At 37.4% G+C, this 21108-nt stretch overlaps 1 protein-coding gene across 2 annotated transcripts in view; it reads left to right on the forward strand.

Moving 5' to 3' along the window:
- The first annotated feature begins 3345 nt into the window (after positions 1–3345).
- Positions 3346–21108, forward strand: part of MAP3K13 (mitogen-activated protein kinase kinase kinase 13) — a 132355-nt gene continuing 114592 nt past the window's right edge. The window contains exons 1-2 of one of the 2 annotated variants that reach the window (XM_082693486.1): positions 3368–3451; positions 12493–12553. The gene's annotated coding sequence lies outside the window, so the exon portion shown is untranslated. Of the gene's footprint in view, positions 3452–12492; positions 12554–21108 lie in introns of both variants that reach the window. The other variant, XM_082693483.1, reaches the window with a different exon arrangement.

The raw sequence follows: 21108 nt of genomic DNA on the forward strand, positions 1-21108 counted from the left end.
TGGATATTCTTCCTAAGAGATTCTCTGAGGACACACACACACACACACACACACACACACACACACACTTTCAAACATACACAAATAGTTGCATTCTAAATATACTGCTTTCTTTTTTTAACTTGGTATAGTTTCATCACTTTTTATCAGTAACACAAAGTTCCCTTTTTGAAAAAATTCAGGACCCTATTGGGTATCTGTTCTGCAATTTGATTTGCCAGTTCCCCACTGATTGATATCTTTTACTTTTGCAAATAGTGCTGTAGTGACTACCCACGAATATGTGTCATTTTATGTGGGTATGTGTCTAGTTATTGCTGGGTGGAAGGGTATATGCAATCATAATTTGATGGCCAATTTGCATTTTGGAGAGTTCCCACAGTTTTATCTTCCATAAGCTCACCAATGTTGTGTCTTTTTTTTTTTTTTTAAGATTTTATTTATTTATTTGAGAGAGAGCATCAGAGGCGAGAAGGTCAGAGGGAGAAGCAGACTCCCCATGGAGCTGGGACCTGGGAGCCTGATGCAGGACTCGATCCTGGGACTCCAGGACCATGACCTGAGCCAAAGGCAGTTGCTTAACCAACTGAACCACCCAGGCGCCCACCAATGTTGTGTCTTAATAGACTTTGAATTTTGCGAATTTGATAGGTTAAAGTATAGTTTAAAATTATGTCATTGTACTTTAAGTTTGCATTTGTTTTATAGTAAGTTGGAGCATCTTTACATATATTTAAGAGCCATTTACATTTTCTTCTGTGGACTGTCCATATACTTTGCCCATTTTTCAATTAGGTTATTAAAGCATTCATTTATTAAGTTGAAGGCCTAGTCCTTTTTTCAAGACTTTACATCATAGTTTCAACCCCAGTTCACACTACTTTCCATAACCACTACCGCTCTGACCAGTCTGGTTTTTATACCCTCCCAAGGACACACTGTATTCATTCCTTCCACCACACCTTCTTTCATCATGTTCCTCCATTTTCCCCTTCCACTTACATCTCTCCTTCTGAGACAGAAATGATCACTTCCCTCCATTGGATAAACTTTCCTTTAACTTCAGGTAAACTTCTGGAAACAATAATTAACTAATAGTTTGTGAATTCTTAAAAAAGGAAATGTTAATCATTAAGAGACAGCATTGAACCAAAAAAAAACCCTTTCTTATCAAACTAACCACATCTCCATTTCCAGTAGAGTTCTAATATGCTGTGGACACATCTTTATTAAGTCATTTTATTCTCTTGATATGTTTGAGAACTTGAAAATAAGTTTATGAGAGTAAGTGTTTTGTAGCTGATCAAACTTGTGTAACCAGAGAGTGTTGATTCATGGATCAATGTCAAACTGAGAGTATTTTATAACAAAACTGTTTATAACAGTTTATAACAAAACTCTATTTCAGAACTTTGTTCTTGATTTTGCTGCTCAATATTTGTTTACTAATAATTTGATGAATACATGGGAATTAAATAAATGAAGTTAGGCTTAAAGAGAATACTTCCTATGCCAGTACAGAGTTATGATTGAACATTATTTTAACAGTTTGGAAGGATGGGCTAAAACTAATAAGTGAAATTTTTCAATTGAAGTGAATATAAAGCTCTACATTTCATCCCCATAATTAGTGGAAAGAGAGAATGAGGGTAGAGTCGGGCAGCTGGCTTGACGTAGTTTGTGTGACAAAAGTCCACCAACTTAAGAATATAATGTGTTAAAATTGAAATCTTCAGTTGCCTTTATTAATTTATAAAATTATAGCATTAGATTACGGAACTTAGTAGTTCCATCAGAACTCATTTGGAGTATAGTATTCAGTTCTAGATATTATATTTTCAAAGGAAATTAACTTTGAAATTAAAGTACCTGTATTATTTTTCTATTGCTGTCATAACAAGTTATCACAAATTTAGCGAGCTGAAACAAAATAACACACTTTCATCACCTTACAGTTGTGAGGTCAGAAATCATCACAGATCTCAATAGGCTAAAACCAAGATATCATCAGGGCTGTATCCCCTTCTGGAGGCTTTAGAAGAGTCTGTTTTGTCTGTTTTCCTGCCTTTTCTGGCTTCTAGAGGTCCCCTACCTTCGCCCTTCAGAACCACCAGAAGCAAGTCCAGTTGTCCCGTTGCTTCTCTCCGGCCACAGCTGGGAAAGGCTCACTGCTTTTAAAGATTTTTTTTTTTTTAATTTATTCAACAGACACAGATCACAAGTAGGCAGAGAGGCAGGCAAAGAGAGGGGAGGAAGCAGGCTCCCCACTGCAGAGAGCCCAATGTGGGGCTCAATCCCAGGACCATGAGATCATGACCCCGGCCGAAGGCAGAGACCTTAACCCATTGAGCCGCCTAGGCGCCCCAGCTCACTGCTTTTAAAGGATTCACGTGAAAAGATTGGTCCCATCTGGATAATCTCCCTGTCTCAAAGCCCTTAACCTTAACTGCATTAACTAAGTCCTTTTTGCCGTGGAAAGTAACATATTCACAGATGCTGGTGATGAGAAAATGGACATCTTTGTGGGGCACCATTATCCTGCCTCCCACCATTCCTATTGCAGGGGATCACCAGGATCCCCTGGTGACGGGGCTAACTGGATAGAGAAACAGATTAAGAAGAATTGAAGATGATCCCCAAATATGTTGCCTAGGAGAGAATGAGAAAATGTTTATAAAGTGATTAGAGCAGTAAGTGCATAATAAATGGTTTCTGCTTCAACGGCTAATGCTACAAATTACAGAAATGCAGTAGCTCAGAAGGGAAAGAAGCTTAGGGATGTGGAAGGGGATGAAGCAGTGGAACATTTTGTCTTGCACAGAACAGAATTTGGGATCCAAGTTCTCACTTTACTCTTAGGGAAGCAGGTGGTTTCAATGTCAGAAAACAACTAAGTTTAACCAGAACTCTGTGTGGTTCTGCTACCTGATGAAAGAGGGAGAATGAAGTTGATGCGGACTCTGGGAAAGAAGCAACTTTCTGGCCTCTTTTTTTGCCATGACTGCACGATGTATAGATTCTGGAGAGGAGAGAAAACTTTCATGAAAGGGAGAAAGCACGGTTTTTGAAACTCAGAGGACGACTGTATTAGTTTTTCTCCCCCAGGAACATATGGGAAAGAAATGTCCTCTGAAACCAAAGCCCCGCCATCGGAGACAATGAGGTTTCTTCAGGCTTTCACTGTGATCTTTACATTTGTCTCTTGAAATACGTTGCTCTCCACCTTCAAGAAGCTGCTGATTCGTGGCGGTCAAGCAGTAGTTAAATTAACAAGCCCTCCCACCTCGCTCCGGCTGGGTGGTAGCTTCCAAGGCCACCCTGAATGTGTATCAGTGTGGACCTGATCTAGAAACAGCCAGGAAGGGAACAAAGTTTAGTCTGTGAGGAAATAGGCGGCTGCCGGCTGCTGGTAGTTTCATACCGTCTGTCCAGATTTCAGGCTTGCTGTGGTGTAAGTAATTTTTTAAAAAATATATTCGAATATAAAAAGATTGTGAGAATAATTCCCATCTGGGATTAAATTAAGGTCCTGCTGGGTGCTAAATCTTGTGTTGAGTAGACCTACTTAAAAGAAAGTTTCAGCATTTCACAAGTAGTTTTATTTTAAAAAATGAAAAGGAAGACCGTGAAGTTTTCAGCAAGTGTTCTGCTAAAACAGGTCCTGCTTGTGTTGGATGGTTTTTAATGTCTTGTCTTTGGTTCAGTGAGGATGTTTATGGTCAGAAAATAAAAGTGAACAAATGTGCATCTGGTGCCCAGAGATTCTTTCTAGGTAGTGCTTAGATTTCTCCCTCATGTTCTTTCCAGCGGCTTTTCCTTTAGTTTAGGTTCATGTTACAAGTTTATGTTAGCAAATATATAATACTTTCAGCTAGTTAAACTGGAGGTTTTGTGGTTCAAAGACACGAGTGAGAATAAAGTAGAATCGAATACAGTGTAATAAGCTGTTGTGAGCCTAGATTTAAGAGCAGCATAAAGTGTTTTGAAGAGGAGGAACTTTGGGAAATAGATGGAAATGGCAAGCAGCATTAGGAATTTCACGCAACTTTGGAGAAATCTGTTTTTAAGATTTTGACATGTGTACTAATTTTCCAGACTAAATTCTCAGTACAATGGCCTGTAAAATAAATTTCCTATATGAAATTGGAATTGTTGTATCTCATCTGTTGCGGTTCTATGTTGAGATAAAGATTCCAGGAGCTACACACGTTGTTACGCAAACATCGACTTTATGGAGTATGAGAATGTTAAGGTTGCATTTGGATTTGGAGAAGTTGGTATTTTCTATTTCTCTTTTGCCACATATATTTAAAAAAAATTCTTGGTACAGGAAAATTTTGTGACTTCGAATCTAGAAGCCAAATTTGATGTCATTAATATACACAAGTTATAAATGACGGCTGCTAGCCTGTAGCCTTTCAAATGGATCAAGGAGTGCTGAGGATGTAGATTGTTTGCATACAAGTACACTGGGATTCCCCTTTCCTCTGCCTTCACCTCCGATCTCCAGTCTGTCTCCAGCCTGTCTCACATTCCTGCAGAGCCCAGATGATGGTATTGGGCCCAACGGACCTTTGGTGGGATAGAAGCTCAAGATACACTGTCCTAAGTGGATTCTGGGACTGTAATGAAGTAAAACCTTTACTCATCCTTTAACCTGCTGAATTTCTATGACTCTAAGTTCCTGAGCTTATTAACTCCTCCCACTCAATAGCCTCTCCTGGGCCAGGTTGTTGGTTTATGGGACAAGAGTTGGGGGAAAGGGTCCTAGGAAAGCATGGCAGGTGACACTATTTCCAGGGCAGCAGGTATTTCACTGCTTCCCTGGAAATATTTCGCTCTTTTAACACCTGGAAAGCCATACAGGTGTGCACTGGCTGACTCTTAAATCCAGACACTTTTGGATATTTTTAAATTTGTTTTCCTATTTTTAAATTTATTAATTTATTTTTTATTTAAGTTCAATTAATTAACATATAGTGTATTTTTAGTTTCAGAGGTAGATTTCATTGACTCATCAGTTGTTTATAACACCCAGTGCTCATTACATCACCCAGTTACCCCATTCCCTTCCCCCTCCAGCAATCCTCTGTTTGTTTCCAATGGTTAAGAGTCTCTTATGGTATGTTTTCCTATTTTTAGTTGTTACATTTTAATAGTTTGATAGTTTATATCCAAGCCTGAGGTGTGTGTGAAAGCCCCTTGGGTGCTAGGAAGGGACACAAGGCCACAGATGAAACCTTGGTGTACTGCTTCCAGATGAAAGGGACTTGGGACCTCAAATAAACTCTGAGCCACAAGTGGTGCTGTCCTCACCCCCAGGTGTCTGCTGAGCATGCCCGCTTTCTGTCATGGGAACGGATTTGGGAAGGCTGCTCCTTTTCTTTTTCTTTTTTTTTTTAATTTCAGTGTAGTTAACATAGTGTTATATCATTTCGGGTGTACAATTCAGCAGTTCCATACATCACTCAGTGCTCATCAAGATAAGTGGACTTTTAATTCCCTTCACCTGTTTCACCGATCCCCCACCCACCTCCTTTCTGTTAACAGACTCAGCTAAGAATCTGTTTTTTAGTTTGTCTACTTTTTCTTTGTTCATTTGTTTTGTTTCTTAAATTCCACATATGAGTGAAATCATATGGTATTTCTCTTTCTCTGACTGGTTTATTTCACTTAGTATTATACTCGCTAGATCCATCCAATTGTTGTAAATGGTAGGATTTCATTATTTTTTATGGCTGAATAATAATAATAGATAGATAGATAGATAGAAACAGACAAACATGGTGTGTCTCTCTTCAAGTTAGTGTTTTTATATTCTTTGGATAAATACCAGTTGTGCAATTACTGGATCATAGGGAAGTTCTGTTTTTTATTTTTTGAGGAACCTCTATACTGTCTTCTATAGTGGCTGCCCCAGTCTGCATTGCTACCAGTAGTACACAAGGGTTCTTTTTTCTCTACATCCTCACCAACATTTGTTTTTTCTTGAGTTTTTGATTTTAGCCATTCTAACTGGTGTGAGGTTCTATCTCATTGTGGTTTTGGTTTGCATTTCCCTGATGATGAGTGATATTCAGCTTGTTTTCATGTGTCTTTTGGTCATCTATATGTCTTCTTTGGAGAAATATCTCTGTTCATGTCTTCTGCCCATTTTTAATTGAATATTCAGGGTTTTTTTGGTGTTGAATCGTACAAGTGTTTCATTTATTTTGGTCACTAACCCTTTATTGGGTATGTCACTTGTGAAAATCTTTTCCTATTCAGTAGGTTGTCTTTTGGTTTTGTTGATTGTTTCCTTTGCTGTACAGGAAATTTTTATTTTGATATAGTCCCAATAGTTTATTTTTGCTTTTGTTTCCCTTGCCTCAAGAGATGTTATGGCAGGTGTCAGAGAAATTATTGCCTTGGTTCTCTTCTAGGATTTTTATGGTTTCGGGTCTCATATTTAGGTCTTTGATCTATTTTGAGTTTATTTTTGTGTATGGTATAAGAGAGTGGTCCAGTTTCATTCTTTTGTATGTAGCTGTCGCATTTTCCCAACACCATTTGTTGAAGACACTTTTTCCCATTGGATATTCTTTCCTGCTTTGTTGAAGATTAATTGATCATATAATCATGGGTTTATTTCTGGGCTCTTTATTATCTTCTATTGAACTATAGGTCTGTTTTTGAGCCAGTACCACACTGTTTTTTGTTTGTTTGTTTCAAATATTTTATTTATGTATTTGACAGAGAGAGATACAGTGAAAGAGGGAACACAAGCAAGGGAAGTAGGAGAGGGAGAAGCTGGCTTCCCACTGAGCAGGGAGCCCAATGCGGGGCTCCATCCCAGGACCCTGGGATCATGACCTGAGCCAAAGGCAGACGTTTTAATGACAAGCCACCCAGGTGCCCCAGTACCATCCTGTTTTGGTTACTACAGCTTTGTAATATAACTTGAAGCCTGAAATTGTGGTATCTTCAGATTTTTTTTTTTCCAAAGATTGCTGTGGCTGTTTGGAGTCTTTTGTGGTTCCATACAAACTGTAGGATTGTTTATTCTAGTTTTGTGAAAAATGCTATTGGTAGGGATTGCATTAAATCTGTAGATTGGATAGTATAGACATTTTAATAAAAATTGTTCTTCCAATCCATGAGTATGAACTGTCTTTCCATTTCTCTCATCAGTGTTTTATAGTTTTCAGAGTATAGGTCTTTTGCATCTTTGGTTAAGTTTATTCCTAGGTATTTTATTATTTTTGGTGCAATTGTAAATGGGATTATTTTCTTAATTTCTCTTTCTGCTGCTTAATTATTAGTGTATAGAAATGCAACAGATTTCTGTACATTGATTTTGTATTCTATAACCTTACTGAATTCATGTCTCAGTTCTAGTAGTTTGATGGAGTCTTTCAGGTTTCCTACATATAGTATTATGTCATCTGCAAATAGTGAAAGTTTTACTCCTTCTTTACCAATATGGATATCTTTTATTCATTTTTTCTTGTCTGCTTTTAAAATTCTGTCTTTATCACTACTTTTTGCCACTTTAATTACTATGTGTCTTAGAGTGGATCACTTTGGGTTGATTTTGTTGGGGGATCTCTGTGCTTTCTGCAGTCAAATGCTCTGCCCCTGAGCTATACCCCCAATCTCTATGCTTTCTGGATATGAACTTCTTTCATTCCCTAGATTTGGCAAGTTTTCAGCTATTATTTCTTCAAATACATTTTCTGCCAACTTTTCGCTCTCTTCTTCCAGGATCCCTAAAATGCAAATATTATTATTATGCTTGATGGAGTTGCTGAGTTCCCTAAATCTATTCTCATTTTGCATTATTTTTTCTCTCTGTTACTCTTTTCTGCATATTGCTGATTCATTCTTCTGCTTCCTTTAGTCTGCTACTTATTCCATCCAGTGTATTTTTAAATTTCATTTATTGTATTCTTCTTCTCTGGTTGGTTCCTTTTTTATCTCTTTGTTAATGGTCTCATTGATGTCCTCCACTTTTTTTCTTAAGTCCAGTATCTTTATGACCATTACTTTACAAGACATACTACTTTTAATTCTTTGCCAGACATACTACTTACTCTGTTTCATTCAGTTCTCTTGCTGTGATTTTGTCCTGTTCTTTCATTTGGTACATATTCCTCTGTCTTCTCATTTTTGTCTAACTCTCTGTGTCTGTTTCTGTGTTTTAGGAAAGTCCGCTGTGTCTCCTGCTCTTGAAAGTAGTGGCTTTATGAAGAAGAGATCATGTGTGCCCTGCAGTGCAGTGTCCCCTGGTCATAAGAACCTGGTGCTTTAGAGTTGTCTCCTATGTGTGTTACAAAAGCCACTTTTTCCTTCAGTCCAGTCATCTTCAACGGTTCTCTTTGAACATTGTGGGCAGGGTTTGATCCCTATGTTGTTAGTGAGCCAATCTGGGGCCACCTTGGACTTGAGTTTAGTCAGATCAGGCATTTGCCAGAGATGCAGTAGCACCAAATTGCAGGGCACTTTCCTTTTGTTGTCCTCTGAGAAGCTTTCATTGGTGGATGGGGCCTGTAGCCAACCAGTTATCTGCCCCAGTGCACTTGTGGAGGCCACAGTCTGATTCATTTGTGTGGTTATCTTTCCCTATTCCCAGGGCAGGAGTCTCTCTGGAGTGAAGCTGGCCCCCATCAGGGCTGCTTGTACACTGCCAGTCTTGTGGCCCTAATTTGAATGGGCTCTAGCTGAAAGCCTATTAGAGGGGGCAGTTCCACAACATACTCCAGGGCAGGGCTGTAGCACCCACAAGGTTTGGACACAGGGAAGAAGGGATATGCCTCCACTGCTGGGATGGGGCTGGCTGGGCTGATCTGTAAAACACTCAGGTATGGGGGTGCAGTTTTAACAAGGTATGTGCAGAGCCTCTGCTAAATGGGACCCACTGCTAGTACTGCCAAGACTGAGGCCCTGGAATGTGCATAGGTCAGGGGGCATTATTAAGTGCATAGGTCTCGGACAGAGGCAAGCTTGACCAAAGGAGTGGGGGACGGCTCTTGGTGTCAGCAAGTTAGGTAGTAAGTGTCAATGTCATGCTGGTTCCTGCAGATGGCAGTATATTTATGCTGGAGTTGGGGGTGGGTGGCAGGTGAGGGAAGTGGCACCTGCCAGCTCTTTTGTTCCTGTAGGGGTCTCCCTGTAATCCCTAACTCTCCGGGACAGGCTCTAAGATGAGTAAATAACTCTCTCTGCCATATTCCCCAGGCGTTTTTCAAACCGCTGCTTGTTTGTTGTGCTGTCTCTCTAAGGGCAGGGGCTCAGTTTCTCATCACTTTCTAGGCTCTACTAGAACCGAGATTTTTAAAATTCCAGGCTTTAAGTCCTCCTGGTTGTAAGTGCTCACAAAATTTGGCCCCTCTAGTTTTCCAACCCAAATATTATGAGGATTCATCTTCCCCATGCAGGCTTCCCAGTATCATAGTCTATTTCTCTCCCTTCTCTGAGTTCACAGGTCCTTCCCTCTGACAGTCCCTTGGGTCCCTTTAGGTTCCCATGTCATTTCCACCCTTCTTACCTTCTTTGATGTGATTTCTTCTTTACATTTAGTTATGGAATTTTTTCTGCCAGTCTTTGGGTCATTTTCTGGGTTATTTATACAGATGTGAGTGTCCTCTAGTTGTATCTGTGGGACAAGGGGAGTTTAGGGTCCTCCTACTCCACCTTCTTCCCAGGCTTCTGGGCCCCTTTCAGATATTTTTAAAAACCTTCAATAGCTGCCTATAACATCCAAATTCTTGCCCTACAAAGCTTACATGATCTGCCTTCTGACCATCTGTTTAACATCATTGTCTACCATTGTTCTCACACAGATTGCCCTAGCTACTTAAGTGTTTCTATTGCTTCTAGAATAGATCAAACTTTCTTGTGCCTCAGGGTCTTTGGTGCCTGGAAAGCTCTTCCCCTGTATTGTTTCTTCCTTCTCTTCATTCAGATGTCTACTCAAACACCACCTCTTCAGAGGCATCATTACCCCACTTCCACCACATCACTCGTCCTTTACCTTGGTTGACTTTTAACCATATTGGTACAATTTAATTCATATTTAACCATATGGTTCATTTTAACCATATTGGCACAATTTAATTCATTTTAATAAGAAATATATTTTTAGGGGTGCCTGGGGAGTTCAGTTGGTTAAATGGCTGCCTTCGGCTCAGGTCATGGTTCCAGGGTCCTGGATTGAGCCCTGCTTTGGGCTCTCTGCTCAATGGGGATCCAGCTTCTCCCTCTTACTCTGCCCCTCCCCCTGCTTGTGTTCTCTCTCTCTCTCTGTCAAATAAATAAAATCTTTATATATATATATATAGATTTATATATATATACACATATATATGATTTATATATAGATATAGATATCTATATATAAATATATAGATATATATAAATCTATATATAGATATATATATAAATCTATATATCTATATATAAATATATAGATATAGATAAATATAAATATATATAGATTTATATATATACACATATATGTACACATACACATGATGTATATAGTTGAATATATATACTATTTATATTCAGAATTATTTGTATACATGTGTGCATTTTTTTTATAGAATCAACATATATATTCTTTCTCACTAGAATGCTGTGAGGGGGCAGAACTTTGTCTTCTTCAGTGCTATATTGCCAGTGTCCAAAATAGTAGCTACTTGACATAAGTAGACAGTAAATATTCATTTTGTTAACATAGTAATGTCAGTTAGTGTCATTAAAATTTATTTTTAAGAATAGGAATTTTGGGGTGCCTGGGTGCCTCAGTCATTGAACATCTGCCTTCTGCTCAGGTCATGATCCCAGGGTCCTGGGATCAAGCCTTACATCAGGCTCCCTGCTAGGCGGGAAGCCTGCTTCTCCCAATCCCACTCTCTGTGCTTGTGTTCCTGCACTCGCTTTCTCTCTCTCTCTGTCAAATAAATAAATAAAATCTTAAAAAAAAAAAAAGATAGGAATTTTTCATTTTTTGAGTAGGTGATTCCAAAATATATAGAAAAGTGTACTTTTTTAAAAAGGTTTATTTATTTATTTTAGAGAGAGAGAGAGAGAGAGAGTGAGCACACACATGGGAGGGCAGGGGCAGAGGGAGAGACAGGCTTAAGCAGACTCCACCTTGAACACAGAACCTGATGTGGGACTCAATCTCATGACCCTGAGATCGTAATATGACCCAAAACAAAGAGCTGGACTCTTAACCACCTGTACCACCTAGGCCCCCCATAGAAAAGTGTACATTGAGGGGTGGCTTGGTCATTAAGCATCTGCCTTCAGTTCGGGTCATGATCCCGGAGTTGTGGGATCAAGCCCACATCAAGATCCCTGCTTGGCAGGAAGCCTGCTTCACCCTCTCCCACCCTCCCTGCATGTGTTCCCTCTCTTGTGGTGTCTCTCTCTGTCAAATAAATAAATAAAATCTTAAGAAAGAAAAAAAGTGTCCATTGAAACATCTTCCTAACCCAGCCGGTCCCTAATCCATTCAATTCCCATTCAAGACCCCAAACTATTATTTTTCCATGTGTCCTTCCAGAGTTTCTTGTTTTGTATGCAAGGAAATATAAAAGTATGCACAGATTCTTGGGGCGCCTGGGTGGCTCAGTGGGTTAAGTCGCTGCCTTCAGCTCCGGTCATGATCCCAGGGTCCTGGGATCGAGCCCCGCATCGGGTTCTCTGCTCGGCAGGGAGCCTGCTTCCTCCTCTCTCTCTGCCTGCTTCCTCCTCTCTCTCTGCCTGCTTCTCTGCCTGCTTATCATCTCTCTCCGTCAAAAGTATGCACAGATTCTTACTTTTCTCTTTTTACTAATACTGTTATACATACTGTTCTTAACTTTTTATATTACAGATTAAAAAATTAATAATTATATCCATATGTAGAGAGTGTCCTCATTTTTAAATAGCTGCGTAGTATTCCATTGGGTGGACATACTGTAATTTATTTAACCAGTCTCCTAGTGAGGGGCATGTTGGTTGTTTTCAGTATCTTCCTATTGTAAACAGTGCTGAAGTTCATAACCTGTGCATATACAATTTTATACATATATAGTATATGTCTGATTAAATTCAGAGAGTGTGATAGGTGCCATACATACTGCTTAGTTGCCTTCCATAAGGATTGTACCAATTTGTACTCCCCCAGCAATGAATAAAAGTACGGTTTCCCATAACCTTGCCAGCTGAGAAAGTTGTCTGACTTTTGGATTTTTGCCAATCTGATGGTTAAAATATGGTTTCAGCATAATTTTTTTTAAGAATTCATAATAAAATTTATGGTAAAGTTTTAAAATTTTTTAAAATTTTAAGTTGTGAAAAATACATATAAAATTTGCCATCTTAACTTTTTTTTTAAGTATTCAGTTCATCAGTGTTAAGTATATTAACATTGTCACGAAACAGAGTCCAGAACTTGTGCACCTTCCAATCCGAAACTCTATACCCACGAAATAACAACTCCCTGTTTACTCCTCCTTCCAGACCCTGGCAACCACCATTCTCCTTCCTGTTTCTATGAGTTTGACTGCTTTAGATATCTCATGTAAGTGGAATCACACAGTGTTTCTCTTTTTGTGAATAGCTTCTTTCATTTAGTGTAAAGTCCTTGAGTTTCACCTGTACGGTAGCAAATGACAGGATTTTCTTTACTTTTAAGGATGAATAATATTCCCTTATATACCACACTTTATCCATTCATCCATTGATGGACATTTGGATTGTTTCTACCTCTTGGCTATTGTGAATGATGCTGCTATGACTATGGGTGTGCAGATAACATTTTGAGGTCCTGCTTTCAGTTGTTTCAGAAGTGAGATTATTGGATCATGTGGCAATTCTATTTTTCAATTTTTAAGGAACTACTGCATTATTTTCCATAAAGCTGCATCACTTTAGCATTGTTTTAATGTGTATTTCTCTCATTATGAGTTGGGTGGGACATCTTTTCATATTTGGAAGAAACCTGCTCTTTTTTCTGTGAATTGTTTATATCTTTTGCCCTTGATTGGATTTTTTTCCTATTAGTTTGATAACATTTTTTGCTTTTATGCCTCTCAGTTTTCCAAATTTATAAGCTAGTAGTCACTGGTACAGGTTTGGGTAAGAGTGCCTAAGGTTAATAGTTGTGCAATCTTGATTGGGCAATTACTGAATGTTTCTGAGTTTCAGTTTTCTTACCTGTAAATAGTAATAACAATGAGTTCTTATAAAGTTTAATTAGATAATATATATTAAGTGGTTAATATAGAACCAGTATGATACGGCCAGAAAAAGAAATAAAAGGCCAATGTTCAGAAGGGACGCAAAACTATCATTATTCACATATGGTGATTGTGTACCCAGAAAAGCCTATAGAATCTCTAAAAATACTTCGCAATTTTGCAAGGCCATAGGTTACATTCAATATAGAAAGTTGCATCAGAAATAATTAGAACAGCTAAAACAATTGGAAAATAGATTAAAATATCACCACTGAAAATATTAAATACATAGCAATAAATCTTTAAAAAGAGCATAAGGACCTCTATATACTGAGCACTACAGAACATTACTAAGAAAAATTAGAGAAGACTGAACTTAAAAGCTCAATATAAATTCCATGGGGGCACCTGGCTAGCCTCAGTTGGTAGAGCATGTGTCTATTAACCTCAGGGTCCTGAGTTCAAGCTACACACTGGGCATGGAACCTACCATAAAATCAATCAATCAGTCAGAAAGTAAGTAAATCTTAAAAATGCAAAACATGATCATGGATTATAAAACTCAAAATTGTTAAGATGCCAATTTTCCCTAAGTAAATGTATAGATCCATTGCAGTTCCTATCAAAATTTCAGCAGGTGTTTTTGAAGAAATTGTCAAGCTAATTCTAAAATGTATCTAATAATGCAATGAACATTGCATAGCTAAAACAATCTTGAAAAGGAACAACAAGATGGATGATTTATAGCATGTGATTTCAAGATTTAACTATAAAGGTATTAACTATAACCAACAATGAACTGTTGCCCCTAGAAGAGATGAATGCATCAGTGGAGGAGAATAGCACATCCAGAAATAGACCCATACACATAAGGTCAATTGATGTTTTTTTTTTCTTTTTTTATCAAGGTGGCAAGTTAATTCAATGGGAAAGGAAGTCTCTCTCTCTTTTTTTTTTTTAAAGATTTATTTATTTGAGAGAGAGAGGGAACATGACGGGGTCAGAGGAGAGCAGAGAGAGAGAGAGGGTGAGAGGGAATGTAAAACAGACTCCCCACTGAGCACGGAGCCAGACATGGGGCTCCTCCATCTCACGACCTGCGATCATGACTTGAGCTGAAATCAAGAATCAGACACTCAACCAATTGAGCCACCCAGGCACCCCAGAAATAGAGTTTTTTTAAACTTGTTGCTGGATCAAATTGGATTTTCTTATGGGAAAGTAAGAAAAGAACTGTTACATCTTTATCTCTCCATACAAAAATTTAATAGACATTGATCATAGATCTAAACATAATAATCAGAACCAGAAAGGTAGGGGGGAAAAAATGGAAAATACCTCTGCAATCTTGGGTATGCAAAGATTTCTTGAACAGGACACTAAAAGCACCAACCATAAAAAGTAAATAAAATTAAATGAGTTTAAATATTTATTGCAAGATTTCTCAGAACCTTTAATATGTTAATGTTTCTAGTAAAAGGGTCATGCAGCATTTCCCTACGTTTTTGACCACAGAGTCCTTTTTTTTTTTTTTTTTTTTCCCATTTAGAACATTCAACTAAACTGCAGGAGTCAGTATGCCAAAGAATATACTTGGAGAAGTTGTTGCTTTGGTTCTCTCCTCAAAGCATACTTCTTTTGAGAACTGTAATAAATGAAAGATCAGTTACCCCCTCTTTAGTATGAATTAATGTAATTGCATCTATTTTAACAACCAGAATAAAGAAAACCCTCTGCCAAAAGAACTGTGAGCACACTTGACTCCAAATTGACTGGTCAGCAAGCCAACAGTTGGAGTTACTACTACTGGTAGGATTCTAGGTCATTGTCACGTTCTATGTTCTATTGGAATTTACCGTAGTAAAAGGAATAAAGAGTGATTGAGATGCAAATCACTTTGCCTTTTCTCTGCACTGGTTCCATGTACTTGTTTGGTCTGCTCTGCCCTGCTTTTTCACCATCTGTCACACTCCAGCGTGTTAACCCTCACTCAGATGACTCAACTCCTCACAGTTCCCAATTGCTTGAAGGTCTCTTTTCTGTGGCATTTCTAGTCTCTGACTCACTTCACTGTCCTAATCAGATTCCTCTACCTGCTGTTGCTGCCCATGAACTGATTTTCATGGAATATGGGTTTTCACATAAGAAGTAGAGAAGAACCAGAAGAGAAAGTAGAAGGAAAACAAAGTCAAACTTTACCTAAACCAAACTTTGGCCCAAGACTCTCCCTGTTAGGAAAAAAGATCTCAAGAAGAAGTCAAAATGGTATGTAATGCCAGTGGAAATGTATAAAGAACAGAAAGTTTAAGGAAGTGTCCCTATAATATCCTGGATTATGTTTTTTAAAATGAACTACTGTAATAGATATTAGTTTGTCCTGAATGTGGAAAGCTAATAATAACCAGATATAGAAACCTCATCTGTGTCATCTGAATAGAGTTTACTAGAAAGACTAGAAGTTAAGTATCTTTAGTTTTAAATCTGCCACTAATTTGCTTTTTGATGACAAGTAACTATATTCTTTTAAAGAGAAAAAGAATATGCTCTCCCCCTCATTGCAAATATATGTATGTATATATTTTTGTGTGACTATACATATATGTACACACATACCTACATACATAACAGACTCTGTCACAGATATTTTTTCGTGTGCTGTCTCATTTAATCTGTCCATATCTCCACTTCCTCATCTGGAAAACGAGATAATAATATCTCAGTCTGCCTTCTTCACAGGACAACAAGTGGAATGATAACCAGATAATAAAATACATTCCTTTGAGCATTATTCTGGAATTTAAGGAATACATCTTGAATGTCATATTGTGTATGATATAAACCAGTGTTTCCATAGCAAAATGGTATGATGGATCCTGGGAAAATCCATTTCAAAATGTACTTGCAATACAAACTTGGCAGAAACAATTTACACAGGATGTTTTATAGACATCAGAGACAATTATGGAACGCCTGGAAAGTACGGAACAACCTTTTCTGTGCTTCTCAGTGAATGCGACACAAAGTAAACACAGCCCTCGTAGTACTTTATGACACACCTAATCAAAGAAAAAAATCAAGAGAGATACCTAGGCAAATAGGTAGAGGCAGAATAACAGTGTGGATGACAATAAAAAGAATTTTACATTTGAAATTGAAAACCATTTTTTAGTCTGTATTAAAATAGGACAAACAGAAGGAAGGAGGAGTGCCACGGAAGGCATCTGGGGCCGCAGGGGTCAATTGGATGGATACTTATTTAACTCTGCTGTTTCTTTTTTTTTTTTTTTTCCCAGCGTAACAGTATTCATTGTTTTTGCACCACACCCAGGGCTCCATGCAATCCGTGCCCTCTATAATACCCACCACCTGGTACCCCGACCTCCCACCCCCCCCGCCCCTTCAAAACCCTCAGATTGTTTTTCAGAGTCCATAGTCTCTCATGGTTCACCTCCCCTTACAATTTCCCCCAAATCCCTTCTCCTCTCCATCTCCCCATGTCCTCCATGCTATTTGTTATGCTCCACAAATAAGTGAAACCATATGATAATTGACTATCTCTGCTTGACTTATTTCACTCTACTGCTTCTTAACCTGGTCCTGGGAGCTGAAAGAAACTTGCTGTCTTTTCTAGTAGCCTGATCCTTTATTATAATCAGAATGGAAGGTTTCAGAGCTATTGAAATCCACCTCTAGGCTGTCTTTCCATTGTCCCTACAGCTTTCAGAATTTAATAAGATGATGGGGGTGGGAAGTTCAATGGCTCCCAAGTGTCTAGGAAACTACAAGCTTTTCTCACGAAAGTTCCCTTAGCACGAGAGGATCCTATACTAGCAAACAAGTTTGTCAAAGGAAGACCAAAAAAGTTACTAATTAAAAATTGAGGGGCACCTGGCTCGCCCAGTCGGTGAAGTGTTTGACTCTTGATCTTAGGGTTGTGAGTCTGAGCCCTGTGTGGGTGTAGAGGCTACGTAAAAATAAAATCTTAAAAAAAAATTGAAAAAGGCTGCATATATAATCTATTATCCTGAAAATGACTAGATAAGAAGGTCCATAGGAAGAGACATGAAAAACAAAATGGCTTATATGGCTGCTTTGAGAAAGCAAGATGTACATTAGTAGCAATAAATAGCAAATTGGACATCACTGACCTATAGGTAGGTGTTAATAGTGCTGGTTCACTGAACAAAGAAAAAGAAAACATGACAATTTTACAACCTGGTACAGAAGTTACCTTCACTCAGTAGCATGACTCTTATGTCTGTCAAATGACTTTTTCAATTTTGGCATTTATTTTTTATTCCTAGCTTTTGCTTTGGATTCTCTTTTTACTTTGATGCTCTTTTTTTCTACTAGATCCTTTAACAGAGGCAGTTATTGTGGTAACAGTTATAAGAGTCCATACATAAGTGAAAACTTGTAAACTGTACACCATAAAAGTCAATTTTACTATGTGTTAATTTACAGGAAAAAAAAGCTATGGTCTGTTCAAAGCAAAAATAATAATGTACAGCCGGGGTAAGAGCATATAAAGAAGTAAAATATATACCAACATGAGTATAAAGGGTGGGGATGAAGTAGTATGATATGAGGTAGACTGTACTATGTTAACATTATACAACGTAGTCTCTAAAACAGTGGTTCTCAAAGTGTGGTCATTAGACCAGCAGCATCACTGGTCCCCTGGGAACTCATTAGAGATGAAGTTCTCTTGGCGCCACCATAGACCTAACTGAGTTACATACTCTGGAGGTGTGGCCAAATACTCTGTCATTCTGATACATGCTAAAAGGTAAGAACCAATGCTTTAGAGCAGTGGTTGGGAAATTGGGGGGGGGGTGGATTTTTTCTGTAAAGGGCCAGATAATAAATATTTTAGGCTTTGTGGGCCATTTGGTCTCTGTGGCAGCTAACTCTGCCTTTGTAGCACAAAAGCAGGCACATAGACAGTACATAAATCCATTAGCAGGGATGTAGTCCAATACTGTTACTTATGAAAACAGGCCTGCTAGATTTGGCCCATGTACTACAGTCTGTTGCCTTTTTAGGGTATTCATTAACACATACAGGTACATGCACACATACACATACAGAGATACAGTTATGCCAAAAAAGAAGTAAAATAAAATACTTAAAATACAGATTATTCTAACTTTGCAGTGTGAGACCATAAAAATGATCATGCAATCTGAAATCATGCAAAGTATTTTTAATATAAGTGGAAAAAATATTGGTTGTTCTGTGACTGAAAAAAAGTTTTTTGTCAAAACTTTTGGTAGGGACAGAAGGAAAAGGATATTTTATTTACTGGGAGGATCCATCAGATAAGTTTCTAGGGTCCTAGAAATGTTCTAAATCTTGATTTTGTTGGTAGTTACAAGGATGTATAGAATTATTTGCATTCATTAGATTGAACACTTGAGACCTATGCATTTCATGTATGTAAATTATTATCAACAAAAGTTTTTTTAAGTACAAATTAAGGGTCTGGAATAAAATCTGCACTTTATGTTAGGTAACATCCTTATTTCAGATAAAATAAGATAAATTATGAGAAATAAGTGTAAATTCTTTAGGAAGAAAGCTGAGGCAAACCATCCAGGAAGAAGAACCATTTGTAACACTTGGGAAGAGGTATGGGAATTCATGACGCTTGGGGAAAATGGCTCTATGTGATGGAGAACCGTTGAAAATATTTTCATGAGAGAATTGAAATAATCAGACTGTATTTTAGAAAGATCACTGCTATATGAACTGAAGGGGAAAAGAGATTAGAAGTAGGGAGATAAGAAGGCTATTGTTATAACCAGATGAGACTATCTTGGGCAAAGGCTGCAAGAATTAAGAGTAGGGCATAAACCTGAATGACATTTAGAATCAGCTGGGTTTAGTGACTGACTAGATTTAGTGACTGACTAGATTTATTAAAATATTACAAACATCTGTGAGCCAGGCATTGTGCTTTGGGTTGCCATGCCTTATCTTGTTTAATCTTTACAAAAACCGTTTAAGAAGGTATTATGATTACAATTACAATTACAATAACCTCATCGCCACACAATTCATCCAAGTGGCCTCATAGCTTGAAAGTGGTACAGCCATGGTTTCTAAAATATACTTTCTTAGTAATGACTTGTGGGTATTCTGAAGATAATTTATTTCCAGTTGCTAACACAATACAAGAGAAAATAACGGAATGCTAATTTCCTGACCAAATTTAGAAAAGTCAAGCGAATTGTAAAATCAAAAGAAACACTTGATTTAAGTAAATCCTTGGAACGCACAATCTAGGCCATATTTTCAAAGGAACAATTAAATAAAATTTCATATATATGGACCCCAAAATCTTTAGTACCAAATATTAAGTTCATTAGTGTAAACAAGAAAAAAAATATAAAATTGAAATCCTATTGCAGTATCACTAAAAGGAATTAATATTTCTTTGCATAAAATATAGAAAAACACTTGTCATAAATAATGCTCAGAAATATTATAAACCAGAAATTAAATTTAACATCCTACGAAAAGCCTTTTAAAGTACTGCTGGAAGAAAGCTACACTGAGTTAAGTTCCTCAGAAAGAAAATAAGATATCAATGATGCTAATACATTTTAACATTTAACAATATAATTTTAAAAATACCCAATAAAATTTTCCAATCATTTTTAACAGTGTTCTTCAAATTAGTTAAATTAGTTAAAAATATGCAGTATTGGGTCCACCTGGGTGGCTCAGTCAGTTAAGTGTCTGCCTTTGGCTTGGTTCATGATCCCAGAGTCCTGGGATCAAGCCCCAAGCAGGGCCCCCTGCTTATCGAGGAGTCTGCTTCTCGCTCTGCCTCTCCCCCTGGCTTGTGCTTATTCCCTCTCACTTACTTTCTCTCTCTCAAATAAATACAATCTTTTAAAAGATATGCATTATCAAGCAAATTATCATTCAGTATCTCTAATGAATATATACTCACTGATGAAAACTCACTAGAGGAAAACCCAATAGTAGAAAGTGGTTTAATATCAGAAGAAGAGAGAATGGTATAATCATTATGGAAAACAGTGTAGAGGTTCCTCAAAAACTTAAAAGTAGAACTACAATACTCTCCAACAAGCCCATTGTGGTTATGTATCCAAAGGAAATGAAATCTAGATCTTGAAGAGCTATCTGTTCTCCCATGTTCACAATAGCCAAGATACGGAAACAACCTACATGTCCATCAGTGGATGAATGGATACAGAAAATATGGTGTATATATACAATGGAGTATCATTTAGCCACAAGAAGGAAAAACAGCGCCATTTGTGACCACAAGATGAATCCAGAGGATATTATATTAAGTAAACTAATTCAGAAAGATAAATACTGTTCTATCTTACTTATATGTGGGATCTGAAAACCTGGAACTCAGAAACAGAGAGTAGATCAGTAGTTATCAGAGACTGGGAGATAGGGAAGATGGAAGATATTGGTTAAAGGGTTAATTGTGGTTATCCTTTCATAATGAAAATATATATCAAACCATCACCTTGTATACCTTAACTATATATAATTTTTATTTATCAATTAGACCTCAATAAAACTAGAAAAAAGTTTTAAAAAGAAAAGTTGGCTATGAATTTCATAACAAGATATGATTTATTTAATATTATAAATGCTGTTTTAAAATATTTGATAGACTACAAAATATTTTTTTCAGAACTTGTAAATAAGAACAAAATAAGTTTCCTAACTTATTAAAATCACACATAACACAAGTCTTTAAGTTTTTCAAAGCATGGGGAAATGTTTATGTTTTAATGTTAAGTTTAAAATGCAAGATACGAAACTGCATAAAAACCACAATCCTAGCTACTTAACAAACATGCAATTAAAGGACTGAAAGGTAATGTACAAAAACATTAACAAT

This window comes from Mustela nivalis (assembly GCF_964662115.1).
Source record: "Mustela nivalis genome assembly, chromosome: 1".
Taxonomy (NCBI): Eukaryota; Metazoa; Chordata; class Mammalia; order Carnivora; family Mustelidae; genus Mustela; species Mustela nivalis.